This window comes from Lycium ferocissimum, chromosome 6 (genome assembly GCF_029784015.1).
Source record: "Lycium ferocissimum isolate CSIRO_LF1 chromosome 6, AGI_CSIRO_Lferr_CH_V1, whole genome shotgun sequence".
In the NCBI taxonomy this organism is placed as follows: domain Eukaryota; kingdom Viridiplantae; phylum Streptophyta; class Magnoliopsida; order Solanales; family Solanaceae; genus Lycium; species Lycium ferocissimum.
In genome coordinates this window covers 47743342-47754363 of record NC_081347.1, presented here as the reverse complement: position 1 = coordinate 47754363, position 11022 = coordinate 47743342, and the positions used below count along the sequence as shown (strand labels likewise).

Below are 11022 nucleotides of genomic sequence, written 5' to 3'. Positions count from 1 at the left end.
TGTCAACAAGTGAAAATTGAACACCAAAAACCAGCAGGGCTTTTGCAAGAAATGGAAATTCTAACCTGGAAATGGGAAGCGATCAATATGGATTTTGTTGTGGGTTTATCTCGTTCTCGGCGCAAGTATGACTCCATCTGGGTGATTATTGACAGACTCACGAAATCAGTACATTTTCTGCCAGTTAAATCTACATATTCAGCAGAGGACTATGCCAGATTGTATCTCAAAGAGATAGTGCGACTTCATGGCATTCCTGTGTCCATCATTACTGATAGAGGAGCACAGTTCACAGCCAAATTTTAGAGGTCCTTTCAAGAAAGATTGGGCACTCAAGTGAAATTTAGCACCGCATTTCACCCGCAAACTGATGGACAAGCTGAGCGCACTATTCAAACCTTAGAAGATATGTTGCGGGAATGTGCATTGGACTTTGGAGGTAATTGAAAGGATCACTTGCCACTTATTGAATTTGCATATAATAAAGTTATCATGCCGCATATCCAGATGGCCCCGTATGAAGCCTTATATGGTAGACAATGTAGATCGCCCATCGGATGGTTTGAAGTAGGGGAAACACAGTTAATAGGCCCAGAATTAATCCAACAAGTGGTTGAGAAGATTAAACTTATCCGAGACCGGCTGTTGACAGCCCAAAGCCGCTAAAAATCTTATGCGAATAATCGCCGACGGAATTTGGAATTTCAGGACAATGATTGGGTATTTTTGAAAGTGTCACCAATGAGCTTTGGTAAGAAAGGCAAGCTTAGTCCCCGATATATTGGACCCTACAAGATTGTACGCAGAGTGGGCCAAGTGGCTTATGAATTAGACTTACCCCAGAGCTTAACTCAGTCCATCAAGTCTTCCATGTATCGATGCTCTGTAAATGCGTTGGAGATCCTACCAAAATAGTACCCGCAAGTGATATCCAAGTCACCGAAAGATTGGCGTATGAAGAGACGCCTATTGCTATACTGGATAGGCAAGTGCGAAAACTCAGAAACAAGGAAGTAGCCTCAGTCAAAGTTTTATGGAGGAATGATAACAAAGAGAAAACGACTTGGGAAGCATAAGAAGCGATGAAGTCCAAATATTTGCATTTATTTCCACCCCCAGCGGAGACTCAAGATGAAACGCCGGTGTTCCCAGGTATGAAATGTTTTTCTTTATCGCTTTTGGGTCGTGTGTGGCCATTGTTCTTATTGTTGATGCTGTATCCCTGTGTGGCGATGTTATTTTGGGTTGCTGTGATAGGATGGTAGGGCCCAAATACAGGGAGACTCAGGCAAAATTTCTGCAAAACTCCCGAGAATTTAACATTCGAGCATGAATGTTCTTAAGGGGGGGGGGGGGGGGAGAGTATTACACATCGAAAATTTCATGTCGTGGTGTCGTAGATAGACTAACGCAAGCTTAAGATGAACATGAAGCTTTTAAAACTATAAAAGGGTATTTGGCAACCTTAAAGTACATACGATAAGATTTTTTTAAAGTTATCTGACTTGGTGAAACTAGGTTCATTAAGGGAAGCGAAGTATAAGTTATTTTTGGGGAAGATTTCACAGTTATCGAGCTAAGGGGTATTTAGTGAGACCTTGAGGATGAGTCATGAGGTTTTTTAGATTGTTAAGGAAGTATTGAACAAGTGCCAAGAAGGTTCCACAAGGATTCGAGATCAAACGAAACGACGAGGACAAAACCGAAAAATTTGTGGATTATAAGGTCATATATACGGATCGTATAATTTATACGGCCCGTAACCCGACCGTAGAACCCTTCCACTGAGGGGTGAGGTTCTGGAGGAAACGTACGGACCATTATACGGACCGTATAATTTATACGATCCGTATAGTAGACCGTATGTTTCGGGTCGGGTCCGAATTTTATTTTCCATATATGAACGACCCTTCTTTTTTTTTTCTCATTTCCACTTCTCCAACCTTCTTTAAACCTCTAGAACTCTCTCTATCTCATACTAACACATATCTAAGAGGAAAATCAAGGATCAAACATCAAAAGTTGGTAGAATCAAGGGTGTGGATGCTTCCTAGGGTTGATAAAAGCTAAGAATCTCTTGGGTATTGAAGTTGAGTTTTTCTCAAGAGGAGTAATTCCATCCAAAGACCATTCCTACATAATCAAAGATGAGTTTTATAATTTTTTCATGTTATTGATGGTGTTAAGTAGTTGAAGAATTTGAATTAGGAAAGAAATATGGAATATGAGCTCAAGTATGTAACTAGTGGTATGAGGAGTTGAAAGATAGCTTGACTCATGATTCGTGGTGTAATATGAGTATAACCTTGTTGTGAATGCTGCTAATGATGTTGAGGAGGTTTTATGTGAATGACGAACATGATGTTGCATTGTAGTTATGGTTATGGAGGATTTTGAAAGTAAATTGGGAAGTCGAATCATATCTAACTCGAAGGAATTACGTATTATATATTATGGGTGTGGTTATGATGTTTGGGAGCTATTTTATTATATGGGGAAAAGTTGTCGAAACAAAGGAAATGCTGCCCAATTTTCGTTAGCCCTTAATCGCTTTAGTTTAAGCTTAAGTATACTTCCGATTATCTGATTTTAGTGCAAACCCTTTTGTATGTAGAATTGTGAGCTCGGAACGAGAGGGCTTAGTCGATATCGTTAAGGAGACGTAAAGGTATGTAAGGCTAGTCCCCTTCCTTCAAAGGCATGACTTCTATACTATAATTTCTTTCCTAGATTCCCATGACCTTCTTACATCCCAAAAGATGAAAGTTAAAGATCCTTAAAAGCTCCTTATGAGATATGTTTTATGATAGTGATGATGATAATGATGTTTTCATGACGTTGATATTTCTACGTTTATGATTTCATTGATGTTACTCTTTGTTGTTGTCTCAGCTCATGATATTAGTTCCTTCAAGGTGAGACATAGCGATGATGATGACGTCACAATGTAATCGGAGGTTCACGACCTTACGTCACTCCGATAAAGTGTAGCTTTTATTTGGGCTCTCATGCATGCTATTTATATTATATATGCGTATGATATATATATGTATATAAGGGACATGGGGAAAGGTGAGGCATTATATACGCATAGCCACCTGATCAATTGGCATATTATGATATCGTCCCGGACGCTGGATGCCCGGACGTGGGATATATAGATAAATGGATCGGGCCGTTCGTTTCGCGGCAATATATCGATATGTGATAAATACATGGATAAATGGATCGGGCTGCAAGTTCCGCAGCAATATATGATATGATGTTGTTAATTATATAAGTTTGCATGCATGACTCCGCCTTAAGAGGCAAGCAGTCACAGGTTATCCCATCATCTTTTACTCTCTTGTTTCTTTATTATGTTATAATGCATGCCTTACATACTCAGTACATTGTTCGTACTGACGTCCTTTTTTTTTGGACGCTGTGCTCATGCCCACAAGTAGATAGGGAGATGACCCAGATTCCTAGGAGCCGGATCAGCTTGCACAGGAGCACTTTCATATTTCGGAGGTGCAGTTTTTGATATATTCTTTTATGTACATACTTGGGTATGGCGGGGTCCTGTCCCGTCTTCAAGACTTCGAAACGTTCGCCAGAGGCTCGTAGATACTTATGTGTGGGTAGTAGATGTTATGTGACCCTCATTGTATATTTTGTATATCATTCTTTTGCTGCCGTGAGGGCTTATGTATATATATACATACGTTTTACAGAATAGTTTATGATCAGTTCATAGTAAGCATCATCTTGGAGATTATATGTGTATAGGTTGGGACGATAGTAGCATGATAAGTGGTGCTCGGTAGATAGCTCCGGGTATCCGTCACGGCCCTCTAGTCGGGTCGTGACAATTATGTGGTCCCTTTGTAACCAAAGATGCCTCTACTGCTTCTTAACTCAGGCCCCTTCATATGTTTAGGCCTGCGTGCTTTAATTTTATATTGAAAAGCCACAAACTTGTTCTTGCCATACCTTGGCAGATCACGGGACTGAATGTGTTTGTCCCTTTATCGGGCTTGTAAGTTTCTCCCTTAGGTTATTTTGAGCTCGAAACATCTTAATGAAATGTTTTATGCTTTCATCACTTTGTTCAATGGTTAACTTTCTATGTTTAAACTGCTTATCCATGCCTTGTTTATGTAACAAAGATATTTCTACTCTTACTATAAGAAAGAGCAATCTGAGTTGTTTCACAACCAGACTTTAAGGTGTTTTTTAACATTTAAGTAACTTTAGACCGGAGGAATTTTCATTATACCCCGTACTTTATACGTTGAGTTTCGCCGGGAGTTAGCTGATGTAGATTTAGGAAGTGAAGTTTTCGTCAAGGTCATAAGAGATTATACATGTTCATTCTATGTGTATGAGGGTTTAAGTCAGGTCTAACAAGTATCGGAAAGACTGGAGGTTGAACGAATCAAAGGAAATGAGTGTCACAAAGAGGGTAGTTCGATGCCCATTTTGATGGACCGTCGAATAGTTGACGACCCATCAATCCCCACCGTCGAACCACCATCAAAGAGTTAGCTCTGATCCGGCAGTTTGATGCCACCACTCGACGGTCGTCGAGCAGATCGACGGTCTGTCGAGGTGACCGTCGAAGTTGAGGCGGTCAAATTTTTCTCTTTTGTTATAAATAAAAGGGACCACGACCTTGGGGCTCATTTTCACCAAAAATCAGATTCTTCTAGACCCTCCAAGCTCTCACAACCATCCTAAACCTTTCATAAACATCTTACGCTATTTCAAGAGGAGATCAAGCATTAAAACCCTAAACTAATTCATAAAAAGTGGTTGCTCTTGCTTCGACTTGGAGTTGTGGTGGATTTGATCTTGAGGAAAGTTTTGTGTGGCTAAAGTTCTTCAAGTATAAGGTATGTTCTTCATCTTATTGCTTATGTTTAGTTGATTTGGAGGTTTAGTAATTCTTAGAGTAAAGAGAACCACGGTAGAGAAATCAAGAGTTATTAAGTTGAAGTTGATGACTATGGATTGTTTTTTGAAAGGGATTTTTGGATTGATTTGAGTCTAATTTGAATGTAAATCTCTTGGCTATGATATTGTTGATATTGTTATTGTTGTTTGGGAGTTGTTTTGATGTTTGGAGGAAGTAGATAATATAGGGAAAATACTGCCCAAATTTCATTAGCTCATTAGTAGTCTAGTTCGACTTTATAAGCGTTTCGACGACTTAACCTTAGTGTGAACCATCTTGAATGTAGATTTGTGAGCTCAGGAGGATATACATTAAGTAGTTAAGGAGATGATAAGGTATGGTAAGGCTGTCCCTTTCTTTCTATGGCATGATTTTATTGATACAAACTCATATACGAATGTCCTTCACAATGGCTTCATTCCTAGAAATGTTGAAAACTAAGGTTCTTGATCTTTTTATGATATTATGGATCTTGTCTCATGATGTTAATGATCTTGTCTTATGATTATTGGCCTTATTTATTGTTGTTAATCTCATCTTATGGTTATTGTTCCTTCAAGGTGAGATATGCGGATGATAATTGTTCTATAATGATAATCGGAGGTTTACCAACCTTACGTCACTCCGATAGAGTTATAGCTTTTATTTGGGATCTGATACGCTCAAATTACACTTTTTATTAGCGTAAAGCAGACGATATAAAATATAGTAACCCAACAAGGTTCGGGTCGAATCCCACTGGGAATATGGTGTGAAAAGGTTACTAAAATCGTAGAATGCTTAATTTAGGTCTAATGCTTAATTTGCTAAAATCGCACTTAAGTCCCAGGAGGCAACTTATACGGTCCGTATAACATTACACGGACTGTATAAATATTATAGGACCTTTAGTCTTCACGTCTGCAGAGAAAAACATGAACTGGTATTACACAATTCGTATAAACTTATACGGCTCGTATAACTTGCTCGTGAAACTCCTTCTTCCAACACAACTTTCTGTCTCATCTTGAATCTTTCAACACATCCAACTATACGACCCATATAATATTATATGGTCCGTATAAGTGCTCGTATGTTAGCATCTTCCAACTTTAACATTCTTTTGCCTTGTTCTCTTTTATACAACCACAGACACAATTCGAAAAATATTGTACGGACCGTGAAAGTTAACCTTCAAAGGCAATCTACAACGAACTTGACTTTTAATGACCATTTCTTAACGACATGACATAAATCCGGTCAGTATAAGTGTATTTAGGTGACCAAAAATATTTACGGTCGTTAAAGTCTATTTCTAGTTCAAAGAATGGCGACAATATAATATCCGGTCGGTTAAGATGACAATATCCTGTCGTTAGTACTAGCTAGTATTTTGGCGGAAAAAATAGATCACTCCCATTATTCCCCAAAACTTCTCTATTTTTTACAAAATAAAAGGAAACCGCTTCAGTAATTAGAAAGGGAAAAAAGGGAGCCAAATCCTATACTCCATTTCTAGGGTTACATGAATCAATTCTCTGCTTTCCGCTTCTACTCAAGCATGAAATCTGAGTCTCAACTTCTAAACATTGGTTAGATTCTCCGTTCATTTTATTTCAGACCCAGTTATTGCAAGTAAATGATGTTCCTTTATATTCATAAAATTTTGTTTCTTGGCCATGTCTCTGAACTTCTCTTGGGACATAGCTTCAAATTGATTTTTTGGTTTTCGTCATTTTGTTTTTCATATTTGATAGAGCAGGCGATCTTCTGTTGAAGTTTTCCTACAGGCTATTCGATATCTTGATTGTGCGGTTCGAGAAGTTCTTCCCAATTGTCACTGAATAGAGGTTTTTATATAAATTCATTTCAAATCTTTCTTCACAAATTAAACCTAGGAGGGGTTAATTTCACTATTATTCTCTTTATTTTTAGGAGAAATCTACTTGTAGATCAGGTTCAAGGAGTTCTGTGAGGATTGCGTCTTCAAGCATTAGGGCAGGTAATAGCTATTGTTTAGAAGCATGTACGAATTCCTAAAGAAATTTTATGGTTGTCTTTTCAATTATCCCTTTTTTTTAGAAATTTATCTGTCATGTTATATTATGCTTTTTTCACGTTTATTTGGTTGACTCTGTTGACACAATCTTTGCCCAATCAAAAGATTATGATTGTTGAAGACTTGGATTGACAAAGTTTGTAGTGTTCATGTTCATTATTGGCTGCTTAAAATTTTTTGGTTGTGTTTTGTGTTTGCATCAGTTCAGTCTCTCTTTAGTTGTCTTGCAGTGGACATATTCATGCATTGCGTCTCTTAGGTTCATCCTTGCAACCGTCCTGCATTTGACTTCATATTGCTTAGGTTCTCATGCTAACTCTTGTTATTCTTTATGACTTTTAATGATTCTTGCTTTGTGAGTTTTAGTTTTCAAATCATGGTTAAGGAGAGGACAAACTTGAGAGAGTTTTTGAAGCTAAAAAGCCTGTAATCCTAAGTGCTTACTTTCACTTTTTATTATCGATTCTGTGAAGCATTTATTTTTATGAGTATTGATATAAGTAGAAAGAAAGAAGTCAGATCCTATTGAATAGGAGAGCATTGATGATACCGTATAGTCATAATAGTTTTTGCAATTTTGCGGCTTTAATTTCAGTTTTCAAAATTGATTATCTCATTTTCACTTTGTTGCTAGAGACATGTTTTGATCGTCTTTAATTTTTTTCATATTCAGAGGTTAATTTCTTGAGCATAAATGTGTTTGTATGTTCGTACTCCGGATCACTGCATAGGTTATTTACTTTAGTACTGATTTATGTATTTATTTCCTCTTTTTGGACCTTTTAATTGAACTTGTTGGGACTTGCTGGTAGCTGTATTAGTTTTCTCTGTTTTGGACATGCTACTTGAATTTCTTGTTGAAATTTGCTGGTTTCTATATTGGGTTTTTCTATTTTGGATCGGCTACTTGAATTTCTTGTTGAATGTTACTGGTTTCTGCATCTACTTTCTTTCTTTACCTTCTACTTGAATATGTTGTTGAAATTTATTGGTTTTTGTACGTATTTTCCCATTTTTGTACCTTTTACTTAAATTTATTACTGATATTTGTTTATTTGTGGTACACAACATCTAAGCTTTTCCGAAATTGCTGTTCTATAATTGTTTTCAATTGAAGCATCATAAAAGGAGAAGAGAAAGAAACACTGGATAGGTGAAATTAAGGAGGTTTTGGAGAAGTGTGTAAATTCGCAGCTATGGCATGCCTTTGCTGGAGTAATGGTGCAAATCCCTCTAGTCAGCTCCAAGGTCGACTATTTTCCATAAGGGCATGCTGAGCATATTCTTACAATCGTGGATAGTTTCTAATCATGATTTTAAGGGCGGGGGGGGGGGGGGGGGGGGGGGAAGTAGAATTGTGTCATTTCTTTAATGTCAAATATCAACCAAATCAAAATAGGAAAACATGACAAAAGATCTATTATAGAAATAAGACATACATTTTTGTAAATCTTTTGCAGGAAAGTCTATTTCAATCTTCAAACTTAAAAGTGCTGGAGCATCAGGTTCCTTATGAACAGAATAGGTATATTTCAAGTTCGGCATGTATTTAGTTTATATATGTTTATTGTAGAAAGATTGGAGGAAGGCCCTTATTATTTGCATAAGCTGTTTGGATGTTGGCATTATAGATGATAACAGGATTTCTTTTCCTTTCTTTGGATTTTCCCAAGTGAGGAATATTGTGATAAAAAGTGCAGAGAACATTAAAAAATGTATGTTCTATAAAAGCTAGCATTCATCATTGTTCTACCAAGAAATGACTAGTCCTTGAATTAACTTCTTGAGTTTACTAGGTAACTCTGATATTCTGTTACTATTCTCTTTATGATTTGCTTAGCAATGCTCCTTTCGATCTAATATGATTATACGCTAAGTAAAAGAATATGCATCTTTGTTATTTTTTTCTTTTTTCCTTTTTTTATTTGATGTCCGTCTAGACTGATCTCTTTAGAAGATAAATTTTGGTTTCTCAAAGAACTCTGAGTTAAACCTATTCAGAGAGTATTCTAGGTTGACAATTTGTTAGGTCCGATGTCCCGTTAAGTTACACCTCACAGCAGGCTTCTCATCATTTAAGATAAGATTTGTATTGTCTTTTTCAGAAGTAATCTGGCCAATGTATCATGCGTAAAACTGAAAAAGGACTCGCTGACTTTCTCGCTTCAACTGCTATTATTTTAGCAAGAGCAACTCTACTACTTAGAGGAGTTCTTCTGTCTCTATTTTCAATTCTTATAAGATCTGTTGGAGATCAAGATGTTATTGTTCAAGTATGTTATGGATGCATATTACTTATGTTCTTATATGCAGATTTTACACTATATCAAAATTTTCTGGTGTTTTTCAGTTCTATTGCTATATAATCAGGATATGCTAAAATTAGTACCATGAAATTATTTGTTTGGCGGTTAGTATTGAAATAGATTATTAGTTGTTCATGATTTGAAGTTGCCAAAAGGAAGGAAGCTCTTAAGTTCCGTACAGTAAAAATTAGCGAGATCTCCCATCCTGAAAAGGTAAGATTCCTGGACTTGCTCCTACTGGACATTATTTTAACTATTTGTGGTCAGTTAATGTACATGTCTATGGGAAATGATTCGATGGCATGGATGAAAAATTCTTTTTTCCTAACCTAGTAATATTATGAGTGGTGATTAGTTCACTATAGGCTATGATCTATTGTTGGATTTACTTTTGATGTTATTTCTTAATTGTTTGAAGATTGAAATGGCTAAAAGTATGACGAACCCCCCCCCCCCTCTCCCTCGCGCTCACGTCCTCAACGATGGAACTCCTAACTTTTAAGTGTTTGACCCTTTTGTTCAGAAAATTTCAAATTTCTGATGATTTACTTTTAACTCAAAGATTGTCGAATTTATTTGATTTATCACAACAATCGATTAGCTGAAACTCCTAAAATAGAAGTGAAAGTTTCAGTGGCTACATTATTGGTACCTTTCTAGGCACCATGACTTGCTATTAGCATACACTTAATAAATGGCTTCTGATGTAGTGTTGTTCTTTTATCCCTAAACCCATGCTGGAAATTACAATTTTTACATAAGTCGGTTGTAGGTGAGGAATGCAACCCAATTAACATTCCAAATTCCGATATTCTTTCATTTGCTTGTGTAGTTTCAGTGTTACCTGCTTTTTTGTCTTACATTGACAAGTCTGGTAGTGGCTGGTCATTGCCTGTGATGTTCTATATTGTTGACAGGAGATGATATGCAATATAGGAAAAATCTTACATACATATGTGTACTTGAGTTTAGAGTTCATGCTTTCATCTGTGGTTTAACATCCTGGTGCTTTTTTCTTCTGTAGAAACTCCCTTTTTTCAATCAACTGCTTCTTTTTGAAACTGAAGTTGTTCTACTTTCCAGATGTTTTGTTCTGCCTGGTTTTGTTTGAGATCCTTCTGAATGCAGTTCATTTTTCATCATATGCACCTTATATTTGATCTGATATACACCAACGATTCTATACACCATGATTCTAAATTGACATGAACTTAAATTTTACCAGATTGAGAATCTGAAGTCTGAAGAGCCTGGACTTGAAGAAACTGATGAGCAAGTCGAAGAAACTGAAAATGTTAAAGAACAAGTTGAAGCACAAGCGGAGCCTATTCTCTGTTTTGTTAGGATTGTTTTTAGATGTTTTTCTTTCTTGTACATGTTACAACTTTATTTCCTCTTTTAATAGGAGACAAATTAAATGTCATACTATTTAGATGTGTATGTTTTTCAATGTGATGATTAGTTCCTTGTAATTAACTACCAAATTTTAATGAAGTACTGATAGTTTTGTATGTCTTCTGATGTCTGTGTGCTTGAATTCATATTGATTTTTTTTTTTTACTATTTTATGGCTGTTGAAAGTTCACAAGCAAATAGTGAAGGTAAATACAGCCACAAAAATTACCTATAATGATCAAATTTGTTATAGCCATTAAAGGATTTTAACGACCGGAATGATAATAAGCGAAGGGAAATTTTAGTCGCTAAAAAGGAATATAACGACCAGAATTTATGTTGTC

General features: G+C 36.5%; 1 long non-coding RNA gene across 5 annotated transcripts; it reads left to right on the top strand.

The window, feature by feature from the left end:
- The first annotated feature begins 6122 nt into the window (after window positions 1-6122).
- On the top strand, window positions 6123-10796 carry LOC132059729 (uncharacterized). 5 transcript variants are annotated; one of them, XR_009415719.1, is made up of 4 exons: window positions 6123-6553; window positions 6676-6768; window positions 6854-8502; window positions 10509-10796. It is a non-coding gene; the product is annotated as an uncharacterized LOC132059729 (long non-coding RNA). The 5 variants fall into 5 exon arrangements; XR_009415720.1 differs by lacking the exon at window positions 10509-10796 and having other exon boundaries at window positions 6127-6553; window positions 6854-7280; window positions 7653-8636; XR_009415721.1 differs by lacking the exon at window positions 10509-10796 and having other exon boundaries at window positions 6154-6553; window positions 6854-6920; window positions 7208-8636.
- The last annotated feature ends 226 nt before the right edge of the window (window positions 10797-11022 follow it).